The sequence below is a fragment of the Pimephales promelas genome, chromosome 15 (assembly GCF_988280905.1).
Source record: "Pimephales promelas chromosome 15, fPimPro1.hap1.1, whole genome shotgun sequence".
In the NCBI taxonomy this organism is placed as follows: domain Eukaryota; kingdom Metazoa; phylum Chordata; class Actinopteri; order Cypriniformes; family Leuciscidae; genus Pimephales; species Pimephales promelas.
This window is the reverse complement of record NC_142783.1, coordinates 33,246,699-33,266,664: the sequence shown is the minus strand read 5'-3', so window position 1 is coordinate 33,266,664 and position 19,966 is coordinate 33,246,699. Positions and strand designations below refer to the sequence as shown.

At 36.3% G+C, this 19,966-nt stretch overlaps 1 protein-coding gene across 1 annotated transcript in view; it reads right to left on the bottom strand.

The window, feature by feature from the left end:
- Positions 1-19,966, bottom strand: part of babam2 (BRISC and BRCA1 A complex member 2) — a 99,836-nt gene that overhangs the window by 39,369 nt on the left and 40,501 nt on the right. The gene's annotated exons all lie outside the window — the stretch shown is intronic.

The following is a 19,966-nucleotide window of genomic DNA, read 5'->3' as shown; positions in this document are numbered from 1 at the left end:
GAACAATAACGATTTCTCTTCATTTGTTTTCATTTACATTAAGCTTAACAGCTAATTGACAAACAAATGGTTTCAAAGCAGCCGAAAAACAAGAAAATAACTGTGCAAGTGTTACAAATCTCATACAATATCAGCTGTAAAGCCGTGAGAATGTTGAGCTTTTGACATCAATGATGAAAGTTTATTAGTTACGCTCAAATAAAACTGCTCTACAAAAGATAATAGTGTCGACACCGCATCAGGTGTGTGTGTTTCCAGGCCTCACACACACACAGCAGCAGGTGCCCGACAACATCTACACTACTTCAAACAGGAGGCCACCCACCAGCGGAGAGTTAGGGAGCACCGCTCCTCCCGGGGCTAATGCAGAATGATGGGCCGATCCAGCCCTTCGCGCAGATAATGGCCACGTTACACGCTAAGACCAGAGATTCAGCTGTGCTGGCTTGCATTAATGGGGTCTGAAGAGTTTGTGAGTTTGCTCAGAGACACATGGAGTCAGAATGCTCCTTTTTGATGTTTCATGTAGTCGTCTCACTCCCTCACAGCAGGCAGTCTTACCGTAATGGCCTCTTAACAACAATCACATGCTTTACTATTGTTGATACCCCAAGTATTACATTTGGCACGCATCTCATGGACGATTTAATAGGAGTTTCCATAGGTTTACAGTGAAGGATTGGCTTATCTATTATTTGAAATGATTTAGTCATTTTATCCAAAGCGATTATCAGGCAACCGCATAGCAATGTGCTACAAACCATTCAAAACACCTTGCATCATGTAGGCAAACATGCAAACACACACACACACACACACCTGGTCAAAAGTTATAATTAAGCAATTTGTGTTGTTGTTGAAAGAACAAAAAAGTCTCTTATGCTCGCCAAGCCTACTTTTATTTCATCAAAAATACAGTACAAATATTGCGAAATAATAAAATGTGTTTTATCAGGGTCACATGATCCTTCAGAAATCATTATAATATGCTGATTTTGTGCTCAAGAAATATTTCCTTTTATCATCGACGTTGAAAACAGTTTTTGCTGATTAATATTTGTTAATTTCAACATTTACTAATACATTATTAAAATCAAAAGTTAGTTAATGATCTGAACTAACATAAGCAAACATTGAACAGTTGTATTTTTCTAAACTACTGTTAAAAAAGATAAAAAAAATACAGCAACAAATGCACTGCTCATTATTAGTTAATTTGAGTTAATACATTAAATAATGTTAATAAATTAGACCGTATTGTAAAGTGTTATCAATATTTTTGTAGAAACTGTGATCCACTACCATTCAAAATGTATTTTTTAAATAAAAGAAATTAATACTTTTATTCAGAAAGCATGCGTTAAATTCATCAAAAAGTGACAGTCAAGACTTTTATATTACAATTTATAACGACTTTGCCATCACCATTTTACTGCATTGGTGAGAATAAGAGACACCTTTTTAAAAACATATTTTTTATTTGTTATTTTTATTCCATTACTCCAAACGTTTGACCCTTATTGTGAAGAACATATGAGCCGGACAAATGATTTTCACTGGATTATAGCGGTGGTTATTCAGGTTTAATCGGTGAAATTATGGGCACTTTATGCATATTATAATGGAGATATTAAAATGACTTAGCACAGGTATGAGATTAAAGCAGAACACTTTACAGGGCAAGAGTGTGTGTAGTGGGTGTGTATTGGGTTCAGTGGTTTGAGTTGGGTCATTACATCCAAAACATCTTTTTTCTCTTGTCTGGTAATTAAGTGTGACTACTGTCATGGACTTATGAGACAATACACATGACAAAGCACATAAGACGAAATCGACAAAGAAGCTGGATTGAGAAAAAAAGATTAAGTTTAATACATTGTCTTGGTGTATAACCAGTCTTTAATACTGTAGTAATCAATAAAGATAGAAATAGTCAATTTATTAGTCAAGGTAATTGAGTGTAATTACAACAATCATGAGCTATTAAACCATTAAAAGCATATAGATAGGTGTGGATAATGCATCTAGATCCCCGTAATGACTCAAAAGTATCCTTAATTTTAGAAGTATGATCACCTGGCACTTAACTTGGTCTTGTGATGGCAGGCAGCCAAAGCATGCTTTCTACACATTTCTGTGATTTTGCAACCATGAACACCCACTTGTGACACACACCGGATGTGTAAAAGTCAAGTCAGCAAAAATGCTGTTCCTTTCCTGTATTACGGGTAAGGTTTTTGACACACCACCCAAGGTCGGACTGCCAAGACAACTCCTCTCAGAACGTGCTAAAGCACATGGAAAAAAAAAATCTTCCACTTCTCTCCAGAAATAGTCCTTTTAAATGTAAAATCTCTGATTAAAAGGACTAAACACAACATTACTTCAGGCCAGGCATCACATACTTGATATAGCCTACAATGTAAATTTCCATTCCTCTAATCGATTTCTTTGTGTGCATTTTAATATGACTTTAAACTAGGGCTAAAAATACAAATACACTCTTAGAAGAAATGGTTCTATTTGGTTCCATCCCCCGCTTCATACAGTATATGGAACTCCAAAATGGTTCTATATAGAACCATTTTTTTGGTAAAAGGTTCTATTGGCCAAGTATGGAACCCCAGGGTTCTATATAGAACCCAGAGGAACCCTTTTTTTAAGAGTGTATAGAACCTTTTAGGGGTTCCAAATATGTAGCGCTGATACCTACATACATAGAACCTTTTCTTCTAAGAGTGTATGACTTTTGCGATAAAGCAATGCAACAGTGTTACATTGTGTGAGAGATTATTTGCTCCAAGTGTGAATGTTAGTGTGAAATTGAACACCGTATATATGCCAATCTTGTTTTCAATAAAAAAAAAATGTTGCACAAAGCAAGCCGATCCACTTTTCCATGTTGATAAGAGCATTAAAATGGGAAAAAAATAATGGGACAAAAAGAAATCAAGAGACATTTAGAATAGATAAAAATGTGCGATTAATTGCGAGTTAACTATGACATTAATGCGATTGATCGCGATTAAATATTTTAATCGTTTGACAGCACTACTTTAAACCATTCAAGCGCAAGAAGACTCGCGAGTTGTTTTCTGTGCTGTGCACACATCCAAAGTGTACACACCTCTTATACTGAACAGACAAATTCACACACAAAAAATAACTAAATATCCTCGTAAACAGACTCGGTTATGCTTTAAGTGAACGTAAACAGATAATGAATCGAATCCGTGCATCTCTTAAAGTGACAGCATCCTAATATTCCTTCTGCCGTCTCTACAATAACGTCAAACAAACAACTAAAGACAAAGAGAAAATTCACTCACTGTTCTTACCTGAATAACTTTGTGTAAATGTATATTTGATTTATAAAGTGCAGTGTTATTTTACATTTGATTACAGTTTCTGTACCTGAATCAAATCTTAAAACAGTTTATTTCAATCAGTTGTATTTATTTGTGCAATTGCAAATTTACTCATTTTTTTTCTGTAAGTACTAAAAGAGTATTTACTTTTACTAGAAATGTTTGTAGAGTGTTCATTGGCCAAAATCTTTCCTTATTTACTGCTCAGATCCATTGTCTTTCCAACCAATTTGACTCTTGTTTGTGAACTTCTCCTCTGACATTTTATTTTGATCCTCAGGCCTAGCCCAACCTATAATTTGGACTCTTAAACAGCAGCCTGATTGTTTGTCGAAGTGATGGGCTTAGCTGCTCTTTTCAGTGCTTCATCGCCTGTTGCATTAAAGATCTTCAAACCAGCAATTATCTGTCTTTTTTCTTGCTCACTCTTCTTTTTTTTTTACACATTACTCTCTGAATAAAAGTGATGCTAATGTCAGGGGGATCTCAGCCGAACATGCGGCGGTGGCATTCTCGAAGGTTCACAGACTTCAGTTTTTACAGGGATTTTGCTAGTTTTATTGCTATGAAAAGGCACAGAGGGTGAACGTTATGAATGTCAGGAGAAAGAAAAAGCAAGCCATTATTGACGCACACTGGGCCAAAGATTGTATACATTATGCACATATACATAAGCTGGATTTAAAATTTTTTGTTAAGCAAATACAAGTTAGGCTCGTCAATGCAAAAACACACTGTAATAAGTTAACGAAACTGAAAACATTTGAGGTAATCAGTTACACCAACAATTTTAAGTAAGCGGAACTTACTTTTATTTAGTACCTAGACATTTTAATTGAATATTTGAATAAGCTTTCATTCATTCAACATAAAATGATCATATAATTTCAACAAAAACTTGGGAACTTGAGCTTAAACTAGATAATTTAACAATCTAATGCTAAAATCCCAGCGCAGTTTCAGTTAAATTTAAGTTTGTCTAAATTAAAAGAAACAAATGCAATAAACTCGATTTTACCTCGAATTACTTAGAATGTGAACTCATAAAAGTTGATTAATAAGTTTACCCTACTCAAACCAATCAAATATTTTGAGCGTTAGTGTTTACAGTGGGGTGTTTTTGCTCTTAATTAACATGCTTGTCCCTTCTTAATGAGATTATTTACATGTAAGTAATGAGGGATTCATAATATGAAGAGTTCAGATGCAAAAGCCTCTAAATGCCATTTGAAATTTTCTTCTTTAATGATGATTTTTATCAAACTTGTATATTTAAGTTCAGTAATTTCACTTAAATAACAATTAATAAGTAATTATCATTGCCATTTAAGTGAGATCACTGAACTTAAATATACATAAGTGCACTTTATAAAAATGATCATTCTAGAAGAAAATTTCAAATGGCACTTAGAGGCTTTTGCATCTGAACTCTTCATATACTGGTCAAAAGTATGAAATCAAAGATTTTTTAACTGAAAAAAGTGTATAAAATGTATTTATAAAAATACAGTGAAAACAGTAATATTGAAAAACAGTAATTTAAAATAACTGTTTTGTTTGAATATATAATAAAATGTAATTTATTCCTGTAATTGCACTGAATATTATAACACACAATATTAACGTTTTACTGTATTTTTTATCAAATAAGTGAATTCTTTCAAAAATATTTAAAAAAGTAATCAGTCCCAACTTTTGTCAAGCAGTGCATATATTTATAGCACATGCTGCAAAACAGCAGACTCAGCTCATCTGAACACAGAGATCAAAAAGGCCTATAGAAATCGGTGTTGGCCAGCTTATTTCCTCTCCTACAGAAGTTTGCTGTGGCACAGATCTGGTTTCTGATGGCCAAGCGATGGTGGAGAAACAGGAGGAACCTGCAATTACTTCAAAGCTTTTAAGATTCCTCAGGCCTGAGTCACTGTTTACTGTTGGAGCGCTCAATCCGCCTGCAAATTACGACGACTGGCATTGGCATGAAATGTTCTCCAGTCACGCACAGAGCAGGGAGTGTCTCCGACGGGCACAGTGTGCCATATAGAAGAGTCCGCTTTGATCACACAGGTGCGCCGTGTCATGTCTAGATCTCTTGCTTGTTTTTCTCTCTCTATGATTAGTCGTAAACAATATTATTTGGCAGCTATATTGGGTTATTTGGCAACTTGAAAGAAAATCTGTGTAAAACATGGACATGATTGGGATGCTGTTTAAGTAAACATTTGGACATGATTTCAGAGTTCCCACAGACATTTATGGACTGACACTTTTGATGTAAATACTTACAAACAAACTCTGACTGAGACAACCGATTTTTTTTACGTTTTCAAGATCTATCTATCTATCTATCTATCTATCTATCTATCTATCTATCTATCTATCTATCTATCTATCTATCTATCTATCTATCTATCTATCTATCTATCTATCTATCTATCTATCTATCTCTCCATCCATCCATCCATCCATCCATCTCTCCATCCATCTCTCCATCCATCCATCCATCCATCCATCTATCTCTCCATCCATCCATCCACCCATCCATCTCTCCATCCATCCATCCATCCATCCATCCACCCATCTCTCCATCCATCCATCCATCCATCCATCCATCTCTCCATCCATCCACCCATCTATCCATCCATCCACCCATCCATCCAGCCATCCATCCATCCATCCATCCATCTCTCAATTCATCCATCCATCCATCCATCCATCTCTCAATCCGTCCATCTCTCCATCCATCCATCTCTCTATCCATCCATCCATCCATCCATCTCTCCATCCATCCACCTCTCCATCAATCCATCCATCCATCTCTCAATCCATCCATCCATCCATCCACCCATCCATCTATCCATTCATCCATCCATCTCTCAATCCATCCATCTCTCCATCCATCCATCTCTCCATCCATCTCTCCATCTCTCAATCCATCCATCCATCCATCCATCCATCTCTCCTTCCATCCATCCATCTCTCCATCCATCCATCCATCCATCCATCCATCTCTCCATCTCTCAATCCATCCATCCATCCATCCATCTCTCCATCCATCCATCCATCCATCCATCCATCTCTCAATCCATCCATCCATCCATCCATCCATCCATCCATCCATCTCTCAATCCATCCATCCATCCATCCATCCATCCATCCATCTCTCCATCCATCCATCCATCCATCCATCCATCCATCCATCCATCTCTCAATCCATCCATCCATCCATCCATCTCTCCATCCATCTCTCCATCCATCAATCCATCCATCCATCCATCCATCTCTCCATCCATCCATCCATCCATCCATCCATCCATCCATCTCTCCATCCATCCATCCATCCATCCATCCATCCATCCATCCATCCATCCATCAATCTCTCCATCCATCCATCAATCCATCCATCCATCCATCCATCCATCCATCCATCCATCTATCCATCTATTATACATTTCAACGAAAATAAATCTAATGAGAAGTATTATGCAGGGAATTCTGGGAGTGTCAATTTACGTGTTTTAACTGTAAATTATACAATGACTTGTTATTTTTCACTTCCAAATGCTAAATTTAACAGTATTTTACTGTAAAACTAAATCTATTACAGTTATTCGCCGTATATAGTAAGGGAACTTACTGTTAACCAATTACTCTTTTTGCTGTTGATTTCACGGTCTTTTACCGTGAAATCAGAATGACTTTAATTCAGTTGGTGTACACATGAAAAGAAAGCACACAAGGCAATGGAGAGAAACAGCTCGACTATTGGGCAGTTAATTATACACTGAATGTCATCTTAAAGAAGGGTGTTGAAGTCATAGCCATTGATGTCATATCCCGCAGTCTCCAACATAACTTTCATGTCAGATCCATTTGTCCATGTTTGCACAGGAAAGGTAAACGTGTGTTTTTGTTTTTTGCGAGATTGTTCCAATGAGAGTGCCAATGAGATTATGTGTTCTGGAGGTATTATCGCATTTCATTCCCGTCATCATTACTCAACAAGCTGTGTTGGGCAAACAGTTCTCCAGAAACATTGCAGCCACACAACAGAAAAGCTTGTTCTTTAAAAAAGTCCTACGCACACGTTCTCAAAGCAAAGAGAAACTTTCCAAAACAGTCTCTGCTTATGTGTTTATCGCTTCCAAAAAAAGTGGATAATCCCAGGTATATTCAGTAAATGGCGATATTTTTAACAACATCATCTTGGCAGAAAGCAAGTTCTTGACGTGACCTCGTCAGTCAGCTTGACATATCTAATACGTGAGAGGATAGAGACTCCACATGCAGCGCAGAACAGATAAACAAACAAGCAGCCAAAAGCTCGTGCTGCTGCTGCTGCTGCTGATGCTGGCATAAAGCTGAACGGTGGGTGTAGGCCACTGTTAAAGGGGCTTTATGTCACTCAGCTCTCTCCTAATCTGAGCTTTGCCGGAGCGGGGAGAGCCGTCTCAGAGATGTCAGGTGCTCAGATTGATACGCCTCGGAGAGATCACTGACGGGATGTGGGCACTCAATAACTCAGAGAGAAAGATCCAGAAATAAATGTCAATATGTGTGACAGCTTTGTCTGTGTCCACACGGGAGGTGAAAATGCAGTGTGGCATTGTACAATCACAGGTAATATATGTGATGTTTAATATGCGGCTATGTGGAAACAATGACATTTCACTGCGGTTGAGGCGACCGATGTGCCAGAGGAATAGAAAGCAATTATGGCAGACAGAAACTAAAAACCTGGAAGACGTGGCTTTTACGGCTTGTCACTTTATACAACTGGTGTAGGAGTTTGTCTTTAAATGGCACTGGCATTAATGGAAAAAATGATGTGATTCATTTGCATTATTTTGTAGTTACATACAATATATTTGACAATAATTTACATATTTTTTGAGATCATCAGCATTAGCAGGTTGTGGGGCCCTATTTTATGTGTCAAGTGCAAAGCGCAATTAAGTCTGTGGGCGGATCTCGGCGCTGTTGCTCTTTAACCGGCGGGCACCGAGCAAGGCGAGCATTTGTGCTTATAAAACTTAAAGTTTTAATTTTTTTTTTTTTTTTAAATGACAGATGCTTTCGCTTGATAAGACCCTTATTCATCGTTTGGAGTCGTTTAAAGCCCTTTGAAGCTGCACTGAAACCGTCTTTTGGACCTTGAACTGTTTGGACCCCATTGAAGTCCATTATATGGAGAAAAATCCTGGAATGTTTTCATCAAAAACCTTAATTTATTTTCGACTGAAGAAAGAGATGGACATCTTGGATGACATGGGGGTGAGTAAATTATCAGCAAAAGTTTTTTTTTTTTTAAAGTGAACTACTCCTTTAAGGCAGTTCTGAATGCAAAAGCGGGTCCAACCGGGTACTAGCACCTAATAAAGCGGACAGTGAGTGTATATACAGTCAAACCAAACATTATTCAGACACCAGATATAATTCTTGATATTTTTTTACTAGTGGGTCCAGACACTATTGCTTGGTAATTTGTTGACCTAAATTGGTATCATACACTCTAAAAAATGCTGGGTTGTTTTAACCCAACTTTGGGTCAAATATGGACTAACCCAGCCGTTGGGTTAAATTTTTACATTACATTTTTAACCCAACATTTCGGGTTTGTCCATATTTGACCCAAAATTGGGTTAAAACAACCCAGCATTTTTTAGAGTGTACTTAAATTTAACAGCTGACAGATAGTTAACCTAATTCATTTGTGAGACAGTCTAACAGTAGTATGGCCAAAACCAGTGAAAGTATTTTATTACCATTTTCTATAGTGAATAAACTGTGATAATGTGAGAAATGTTGAATTTGTCTGAATACACTCTAAAAAATGCTGGGTTGTTTTAACCCAATTTTGGGTAAAGTATGGACAAACCCAGCCATTGTTTGCATTTTTAAATGACATTTTTAACCCAATGGCTGGGTTTGTCCATATTTGACCCAAAATTGGGTTAAAACAACCCAGCATTTTTTAGAGTGTACACTCTAAAAAAATTAACCCAATTCTGGGTTTGTCCATATTTTACCCAAAATTGGGTTAAAACAACCCAGCAATTTTTAGAGTGTACTTAAATTTAACAGCTGACAGATAGTTAACCTAATTCATTTGTGAGACAGTCTAACAGTAGTATGGCCAAAACCAGTGAAAGTATTTTATTACCATTTTCTATAGTGAATAAACTGTGATAATGTGAGAAATGTTGAATTTGTCTGAATACACTCTAAAAAATGCTGGGTTGTTTTAACCCAATTTTGGGTAAAGTATGGACAAACCCAGCCATTGGGTTACATTTTTAAATGACATTTTTAACCCAATGGCTGGGTTTGTCCATATTTTACCCAAAATTGGGTTAAAACAACCAAGCATTTTTTAGAGTGTACATTTTGAATTGACTGTATATATGGTATCATAGCTAATCATGTGCTTTTCATGACAAAACACACAGTATATAGACAACAAATTTCAACCATACGCTTGAGTTATGACTCAAGCATAAAAGCACTAAAAAAATTCAATAAAAAATGAATACAGAGCTTTGCCTTGATTTCCATGTCAGATGTCTTACACTCCAGTCTCTCAGTGCTTGACATGTAGAAGAAAGTGAGTCAATTAAATTTAGAGCCCTTATAACACAGCACGCCGCAGATGGATCATAAAACCCCACGACACGAGCACGTCTGATGTTAGTCGGACACACACTTGCTAAGAGAGAACAGTAACACTCTCTTACATATTAATTGCAGCTAAAGCAATCAAGTCCGCTATAAAAAGGCTGGCGAAATCAAATGTCTCAAGTTATATAAGGGTGTTCTTAATCTTACAAGTGATTTCATATGAGAGCTTTTGGTGTGATTCGCTTTGTTCGCCATTCATTGTGTAGATGTGAAAACACTAAACTGCACTACACACAATCCACTTTAAGAAGGTATCCGGCGTACACTTCCTATAACAGTCAGCATGTTTGCATGCTCCCGGTCACAGTTATAATGCATTTCACCAAGAAGCTTTTCTCCAAAATGAAATTCACACAGTCTTCACATCTCTAGCAATAAATCCAAGAGTTTAACGTAAGATCTAGTCAATGAACCTTTCCTGGATCTAAAGGCCAACCGGAACAGGACTGGCAGGATGGATACTGAAACAACACATATCAGTGGCTCTTAACTGGTGCTGACTTAGGACTCAGATGATCAAAATATACAGTTAATTATAAGTAAAAAAATAATATTTAAAAGCAAATAATGCATATTTCTATGAAGTGCAAAGGCCCAATAACATGGAAAATTATTAACATGCATAGATATGATAAATAATAGAGTAGACAACTCTGATTTACAAGATGTATTTAATGCTGGGTTATGTTTTCTTTTACCCTCAATAGTTTTGTTCATCATTATTTATTTATTTTTTATTTTTTTATGGAAGAGGGCACAACACACAAACTGTCCATGTGGGAATGTGTTTAAAGTGATAAATTTTGGCCAAAATTCTGTACTATTGATAGAGTTTGACAGAAGTCAACAATATACTGTATGTCTCATAGAATTAATGCTTACAACTTACACTCTTAGAAGAAAAGGTTCTATTTAGAACCTTAAAAGGTTCTATCAGCGCTACATATTTGGAACCCCTAAAAGGTTCTATACAGAATCCTTTTTAAGGATTCAATAATAAGAACCCTTTAGGGAAAAGGTTCTATATGGAACCTTTTGGGTTCATTCATTATCATTTGTTTTGTCCTTTCCGGATTAAATATTTCATATTATGGACAAACATCAAGACCCAAAAATGCATTTATGAATGCATGTGAATGATAACAAAATTCAAGAAATGTATATATTTATATCATTTCATGTAGTTAATCAATATCACACGAAGAGAGCCATTTCAGTTTTTCTGATTATTAACTTACTACAACAGTTTAATAAACAATAATTGAATTACAACTACAAAATGTTGCAGAATAATGTAATATATGAATGAATAATAGCCTTTCTTGTCATTATAGAACCTTTTTTAGCATAACAGGTTCTTTGGAGTTGAGTAAAGAACCCCAATGAACCCTTTTTTCGGTCTCTCAACAAGAAAACTGCATCCACGCCAACGGAAACACTAAATTCCTTGGTGCTCCACCTTAAATTTAAGTACCACACATTTAGTTCTCAAGGTTTTAACGTCCGAGCCACACCTGAATAAATCCAACGATGGCCTAAATGTTAATAGAGTACAACGCCCTTTATTCGGACAGCAAGCTTTGGAAGAAACACGAATCTGTGGCACACAACGTGCTGTTGAGCTCTGATGCAAATACGATAATACAGTGTAAAATAGCATAATTTTCTATTTAGGCAGGAATAATCTGTCTGTTGGAAAAATAGGTCAGTGAGAGCCAAGATATAAGCAATGATGATGTCTGATAGCCCATATAAACACAAAAACATCTTCACTTACAGGTTTATTTTTTTTTAAATCACACTCGAGAAGCACGTAGAGAGCAATCTTGGGAATTTGTACATAACAGAGTGTGTGACGTCAATCGGTGCCCGTGTCGAGAAAACTCATGGTCTAATTCAATGTGTGCTTAATGCAGCGGGGGGTTTCTATGGCACTGACGTTAAAACGATTCATTAAACCTCAACCCTTCAATCATGTCTCTCTTCTTTCTTTCTGTTTCACTCCCACTCTCCATTTCTCTTGGATATGGTCAATGCATATCCCAGTTTAAATCAAACCATTCCCTGGGGCTGTTGAACAAACTTCCATGACAAACGTCTCACCTAAAGATCTTGATCGTGAATGCGATTCATGTGACATGCGCAAGAGAAAAGCAACTACATGTATTATTTGCTTTAATTGAAATAATAATCAAGATTTAAATTGGCACAGACAGCCTTGAAACTAATTGTTGCATAAGAGTTTAATGATGCGGAGGTTACATTTGTTACAATTGTTCATCTTTTCCTTTTTAACGGCAACTCACTTCATATGCAAAAGGTTTGACAGACACATCTTGCAATCTCATTGAATGATTGAATAAAAGAAATAAGAGAACATTAAAATGATGGCGTCTCCTGCATAAATAAGGCACAGACCTCGAGGCTTCTGGCGACTGCCGCCACTGATGTTAAGAGCGCACTTAAATCAAGACGGAAAAGTACTCACAACATAATTAGAGTAAAACTAATTGGCCAACTATTTAAGTTGAAGTGGCATGAGGAAGGGCAGGGAGGCGGATGAATATAATGTGTCGGTCTGGACGTACAGTAGAGTGCGGATGGACTAGAAAAAAAGGAACCAAGAGTCAAAACACTCAAAAAATCTTAAAAAAGTCTCTTTTAAAGTCTCCAAAAAGGAACAATTTTATAATATGGACGAGGCAAAATTATTCTGATGACAAGGCGAGGATCTTTATTTTTTCTTCATTCTTGCTCATTTTTTTCTTCCTTTACTCAATGTCCAGTAAGAATTGTCAAAATTGTTAAGTTTAATCTTTATCTACCTTAAACTATATATATATTTTTTGCATATACAGTAATAAGCACAGCTCTTATATTGCCATTACAGTGAATTTATCTATAACTGTGTTAAAGAGAGTGACATGGGTGTAGCTTGGGGGGATTGGCTCTAGAAACTGAAATATTTGTAATATATATATATATATATATATATTAAATTTCAAAATTAAATATGCACATACTGTATTCTGATACCTTTTAAACTGTTATTTTGTAAAGGAATTAATAAATACGTCTTCATCTAATCTCATTTGCATAAGAAGTTAATCACATGATAAATCTGTGTAGTTTATGGTAAAATTAATGGATATTCTGCGTTTTTTTTTCTTTTTACAACATCCACTAACTTTGACAACCAAATTTGCTCTATAAACAAACTCAATGTCCAGTAAGATTTTTTTTTTTTGAGTTCTAAGAACTAGATGGAAACAAGAAAATGGAAATTGTCAAAATTGTTAAATTTAATCTTTATCAACCTTAAACTATTATTATTTTTTTTTGTGCATATAATAAGCACAGCTGTGATATTGCCATTACAGTGAATTTATCTATAACTGCGTTAAAAGAGTGACATGTGGGTGTAGCTTGGGGGGATTGGCTTTAGTAACTGAAATATTTATTAAAATATATATATATATTTTTTAATTTCAAATGTAAATATGCATATACTGTATTTTGATACCTTTTAAATTGTTATTTTGTAAATCCAATCAAACTAATGTCTTCATCTAATCTCATTTGCATTAGAAGTTAATCACATGATAAATCTGTGTAGTTTATGGTAAACTGCTTACATAAATAGATATTCTGCGGGTTTTTTTTTCTTTTTACAACATCCACTAACTTTGACAACCAAATTTGCCAAAAAACTGATTTGCTTAATAAAAGCCAATTTGAGATCGTGTTGACAAACATGCATTCATTTCAAGTTTTACACAGCAAAATTAGAAGTAATTTGCGTGCAAAATCCATGTCAATCTCTATAACTGTGCTTGCTGCTGATCTATCGTAAAGTCACTTGAATATGGCACACATATATAGTATTAGAGAAGCAGAAATGTGTTTTGGCTCGGTTTGGCACCCCCAAGCTCAAATGTCAAGACACACGCATGTGTCGTTTCAGACGGGTTGTATTTTGCATGTGAATAACTGGAAAGCTTTTTTATTTCGCTTTTGACATGAACAAACATGTCATCTTCGATTTGTTTTGCTTTTTCATTTAATTCGTTGTGTGAATAGGCCTGTCGTCAGTGATCCGTTTTGCTTTTCATTTCACTCGTGCTGTGAATAGGGCTGGAGACATTGTTTTGGATCCGGATTTTAAATGAACTGTGTTAATGTAGGCATGTGCTCCCTAATAAGTGCTCCTTGGGAGATGTTAAAACCACAATAGACGCAAGCCTCTCACTTTCATTCTTTCTTTCATTCAAGCAATTAGTAATTTCACTATTTTGACTATTCAACAGCAACCGATTGGCCCTTTATCAGCAGCCAAAAAGCAACTTGTAGACCTGGCACGTGACTCGCTGGAGTTGTCTAAAATAATCAACGGCGGTGGTTGTGGTCTCCCTGAGGGCCAAAAGCACAATCCTCCTCCTCACCCGTTGCACAGGAAGTCAGGTCTCGGCTAGCGGCCCGTACGGCTCCAGTGAAGTGAGACTGATCAGGCTTGTCATGAACACAGAGCCTCAGCTCGCTTCACCGATGGCTGCGCAAACTAGGACAGCTGACATTTAGAGCTTAACGGGTACCATGCTAAACAGAGCAACAAAAGAGCAGTGAACGGTGCTCAGTCCAAGTCTACTGGATTGATCCGTCTGAGGTACGGTACTCGTGTTTTGTTCGAAAGCCTGACATGAGCTTGAATCCTGATAATCCTCAATCATTTTTGGAAGGGTTCGACCTCCCTAAGTCAATTGACCTATGGCTAAGCCACGCCCCCTCCACTCACTCGGACACACAGTCAACATTCGGGGACAGGCGCTATGGCAGCCGTCACAGTAGGAGGCAATTGCTGATTTTTGGAGATTATATATCATAACCGAAGTCACCTAAAGGGTCTTAACTATGCATTGGAGGGTTGTATTAATCGTTTTATTGTTGAGAAGGTCGATGAAAAGCTTCAGCTCCAGGCAAAAATGTACAAGTCACAGTGTAAACGTGATAAACCGCATATTGTTTCCATCACCGTTTGGTGCTACATTGGTGTTAACATTTGTTATCTCGGTTATTTACAGATACGTTAAAGGGTTAGTTCACCCAAAAAATGAAAATTCTGTCAGTATTTACTCACCCTCATGTTGTTCCAACCCCATAAGACCTTCGTTCATCTTCGCAACACAAATTAAGATATTTAAGATATTAAGATCGCTCCTGCATACTAGTCCATAGGCTTCTTGAGGGACTGGCTCTTGCTGTCCACGAAAAGTCATTAAAGACATCGTTAAAATAGTCCAAGTGACTACAGGGGCTCAATTTTAACTTTATCAAACGACGAGAACACTTTTTGTGTGCAAAAACAAACAAAAATAACGACTTTATTTCAACTATTCACTTCCTTCTCCATTGGCCTGTAGTCAGTTAACGTAGTGTGATTGCGTAGAGCTACGTCACACGTAGGCTCACTATTGGCCGACGCTGGTCATGTGTGTGATGCGTGTGACGTACAATAACAGAAGCTTACGCTATTAAACTAGTAACCTGACTCGCGCAAAGGGAGAAATAAACGAATAATTGAAATAAAGTCATTATTTTTGTTGTTTTTTTGCACACAAAAGTGTTCTCGTCGTTTGATAAAGTTAAGATTGAGCCCCTGTAGTCACTCGGACTATTTTAACGATGTCTTTAATGACTTTTCGAGGCCAGCAAGAGTCATTCCCTTAAGAAGCCTATGGACTAGTATGCAGGAGCGATCTTAATATCTTAAATATCTTAATTTGTGTTGCGAAGATGAACGAAGGTCTTACGGGGTTGGAACAACATGAGGGTGAGTAAATACTGACAGAATTTTCATTTTTGGGTGAACTAACCCTTTAATGAAGCTAAGTGACATGATTTGCAACGCATAGAAGCTGACGTTAACGTTTTCTAATGTTAGCCTAACGTTACGTTAGCGATTTTTAAGATAACGTGCAATACGTTGTTGAATTAACTTAGATCAGATGTAGACATCCTTGTTCAATTTATCCACGTTTAATTGGTGTTGTGGTCGACAATTTAACTATTAAAAAATAAATAGCTAAAAAATAACTAAAAATCAGCTGAATGGATTCAAAAACGGTAAAACCCAACTATTTAACTCTGGGGGAGTTGTAAAATGAGCCTATTTAAAAAAAAAAAGTGGAGTGTCCCTTTAACTTAGAACAGATGTAGACTTCTTTGTTTAATTTATCCACGTTTAGTTGGTGTTGTGGTCGATAATTTAACTTATAACTTAATCCAGAGCAGACTCTTTTCTCAGTTGAGATGTGGGTTGGGAAAGGGTAAAAAAAAAAATACACACCGTCGCCCAGCCTCTCGGGAACCTAGTGTGGGAGCTGCATGTACCCTATCCACACCGTTTGACCATTTTAAACTTAAAATGACAAGAAAAAACGAATGAAAACTGACTAACTGCAATGCATTTCAATGGACGTGGAGTTAGCTTTGGGTTAGCTGCGCATTGTGATTGGTTCATCGCGTTTGAGGGCGTGGCTTAGCCATAGGTCAATTCAAAAGAAGACGGACAGCAGATGCCGGTCTTTCTGTCCTCACCAGGAAAAAAAAACTGCTGATGCCTGGTTTACTTCACAGTGCCAATGTCCTCTATTTCTCTCCACCATTGCAGACTGCTCTCATGACAAGTCCTCGATGCCCCGGAGTACACAAGTGGATTTGGGAAGGTAAACATGTCCAGCCTACTAAGATAAAACCAGTGAGATGGCACACTCCAGGCAAATATCATGGTACATGACACCATTCCTCCCGGTGCCTTCATGGCCTCGCTGCGCTGTAGCAGAGGGCAAAGGCAAACCTGGAGAGGAGAGGACGTCATTGGAGATTTGATGAAGATTAGAAGAGTCAAAATGTCATCTACCAGCAGCTTAGAGGAGTGATAAAAAGGCTGGGATGTTTGCTGACTCTCAAACGTCTTGTAATGGATGGGAAGAAAGTGATAGGCCCTATTTAAGCTTGGGCATTGTCTTTTCTCCATTGTTAATAAGCATCTCTACACCTTTATTGTGAGAGACAGCGATATGATATTATATACAATTAATATCACTTCTGATTTTGCTCTCAAGTTCAAAACTCAATTACCACATTTACATGGAACATTTATTTTTCACATATACTGGTTAAGCCAGAATTGTCCAATCCTGGAAGGCTTAGACTAGAGAGTCTGGCTCCACCCTGCCCCAACACACTTGCCTGGAAGTTTCCAGTAATCCTGAAGACCTTGATTAGCTGGTTCAAGTGTTTAATTATGATTGGAGCAAAACTCTACAGGACTGAACACCCCTGGGTTAAGCCTTTATTCTTGTGAAATCTCATTTTGGCTCCAGCTCCTCATATACAGTACTTTGACCTTCTACAACTTCCTTTGTCTTACAAACAACTTTACTTTGGACATGTGCAGATATAAATCAATCCTCCATTACATCGCCTGGACAGTGAAGTACTTTCTCAACATGCAACCATAACTTTGATCAATGAGAATTTCAGACCGGTGGCTCCAGTCATATACAGTTTTATCTAGTAAGCAAGACATTTCAGAGGACATTCTGAGTAAGTTTGCCCCAAAAGTCTGATTAATATAGGTACATTCATTCTGTGTTTTTTTAGATTTCATGTAACCATTAGCTTAAAGACCTCAATATCTCTTCCCAAAATACTAGTTCTTCATTCTTCTCTTGAGTTAAATAGAAGTTTGAAATAGCTGAGTAATGGTATAATGTTTGTGAACATTGCAACATAGCAGTTTTAAATGAGTATTTAAATATATGCTGCGAGCTATGTTCTTAGAAATGCAACACACACAACAATGACAGCGGTGAGAAAAAAAAAAACAGTTAAGAAAGCATCTGATCATAGGGATGCGAATATGTTTAAACCGCTCTGCAATTGGCCAAAGTATTCATGTTTTTACTCATGTCCGACCTTTAAAAGTGAAGAAGAGAACCTGGAAAGATTCCCATGTCAAAGAGCGCATCCTTAAAGTCTAAATGAAGTCATACTAGTACATTTTTATATTTCTCTTGGCCTTAATATGTATTTATTTTTCCAGTCTAAGAATTATATTGACATGCACATGATCATATCTGATATAAAACAAACCAAATATACCAGTTTCATTAGTTAACTAATTAAACATAATTATTCACTAAGACCACAACACACTTCAGCAACAACATATGGATTTGATTTTCTGTAAATTTTGTGTCAATTGTCCAGTGAATCCCTTTGACCTTTTCTGGTTGCTTTTTTAATGCCATTTAAGAAAATTAAGGCACTGACTTAAAGGGATACTCCACTTTTTTTGTTGGAAATAGACTCAATTGGGTTTTGGGTTTTACCGTTTTCGAATCCATTCAGCCGATTTTCTGATATTTAGAAGAATATCAGTAACCTGACAGTTTCTGGTCCCTTTGACTTCCACAGTAGGAAAAAAAATATACTATGGAAGTCAATGAGACCAGAAACTGTCAGGTTACTGATATTCTTCTAAATATCAGAAAATCGGCTGAATGTATTTGAAAATGGTAAAACCCAACTGTTGAACCTATTAAATGGGCCTATTTCCAAAAAAGGTGGAGTATCCCTTTAAAAAAATGTTTCCATTGTGCAGATATACACTCAACCGGGATTTTACTGGGATTTTAAATCTGGATATGAGTTGTTTCTGTGGAAAATGGTCAGTGTGTGAAGCCATCTATGACAAATCACGACTATATATATATATATACATATATATATATATATATATATATATATATATATATATATATATATATATATATAAAATATAGAAAAGTTGTCATAATACAAAGGAAAACTCAGTGGACGACAGCTTAAATCAAGGCACTGATGGAATTTCTTAAATAAAACAGAGAATCTTACATACTGAATATATATATATATATATATATATATATAAATATACAGTATATATATATGAAGAGTTCAGAAGCAAAAGCCTTTAAGTGCCATTTGAAATTTTCTTCTAGAATGATCTTTTCATTTTTATTAAGCTTGTATATTTAAGTTCAGTAATTTCACTTAAATGACAATTAATAGGTAATCTTCATTGCCATATAAGTGAAATTACTGATCATTCGAGAAGAAAATTTAAAATGGCACTTTGAGGCTTTTGCATCTGAACTCTTCATTTATATATATATATATATATATATATATATATATATATATATATTATAATTACTTATAAAATGAGGCGATATACATTTATATTTATTATGAAATTACATTTTATAAGAAATTAGTATTATAGTTTGACATTGTATATGTAGGCAAGGAAAGATTTTCCAGCAGAAATTTACTCTGATTAATCATCATTAAAAAAAATAAAAATCCCTACATAATGAGCATAACATATTTGGACCTGCTAATATCAAGACAACAGTTTCACAGAAAACTGGAAACCAAATGAAACTGAAATCTGTTTAAGAGGCCTGACATATTTTTGCAGTGTAATTTGGTGCGAAAATATCTGAGAATTCGGTGAGAGATATTTGAGCATTTCTGAGCAAGGTCATGTGTTCGATTCCCGGGAAATGCGTGGACTGATAGACTGTATACCTTGAATGCAATGCAAGTCACTTTGAATTAAAGCGTTAAATGTTAAATGTAAATGAATACACCGCAACAGAAAGTGTACGTACTGCACTCCTTTGAACCAGATGAAAAGCTACAATAATGCATTAATCATATATCTGGGTTGATATGTCAAGCTTCACGACAAATTAGCAGGGAATAATGACCCCGGTGACCTTACAGATGGAGGCTGACCTGTAGCTCAAGTGAGTTTCAGTGCAGTATGGTCCACTGGGAGTGAACTGAAGATGTCTATGCGTGAGTGTAGT